The 745-nt window shown below is 52.1% G+C and overlaps 1 pseudogene; it reads right to left on the reverse strand.

The window, feature by feature from the left end:
• Positions 1-300, reverse strand: LOC115507871 (annotated as a pseudogene).
• Positions 301-745: the final 445 nt, after the last annotated feature.

Here is a 745-nt window from a genome sequence, read left to right on the forward strand (position 1 = left end):
AGCTTCTACTGGTCTTTCAACTCCTTCAGGCTTCTGATGGCCGACTTTACTGTGAGGGCAGAAGTGGTGTTGTAGGTCCAGGCACCACCCGCTACAGTTTTCATGCGGGAACCACGACGCCAGATTCCCCATAGCTCGTCTTTTCGTCTTGGTTTTGTCACAGAAGGAGCAAGGCTACTTGGTGTGCTGGCCTATTTGAAGCTTCTTCGCCATTTTCCTCAGGGAGGCACCACAACGGGTCCCGTATTTACCGACGATTCCGACCTTCGTGGTGCATTTAGCCATGTCACTGCGAGCTAGGTCGGAGCCCAGGGAGCCAAGGCATCATGTTCATGTGGGTTCTTGTACAGAAAACGAAAGGCACCGTGACTACATGGAAGGCAGAGGGAAGTACATGGTGGAGTTATTTTTGTTCAGGGACTGTATTAGTTTCCTAGGGCTGTTGTACCAAAATACCACAAACAGGGTGGCCTAAAACAATAGAAATTTATTCTCTCACAGTTCCAAGAGCTAGGGTTTAACGTTTTTATTTATTTTTGGGACAGAGAGAGACAGAGCATGAACGGGGGAGGGGCAGAGAGAGAGGGAGACACAGAATCGGAAACAGGCTCCAGGCTCCGAGCCATCAGCCCAGAGCCCGACGCGGGGCTCGAACCCACGGACCGCGAGATCGTGACCTGGCTGAAGTCGGACGCTTAACCGATTGCGCCACCCAGGCGCCCCCAAGAGCTAGGGTTTAAAATCT

Source organism: Lynx canadensis, chromosome X (genome assembly GCF_007474595.2).
Source record: "Lynx canadensis isolate LIC74 chromosome X, mLynCan4.pri.v2, whole genome shotgun sequence".
NCBI classification, from domain to species: Eukaryota; Metazoa; Chordata; class Mammalia; order Carnivora; family Felidae; genus Lynx; species Lynx canadensis.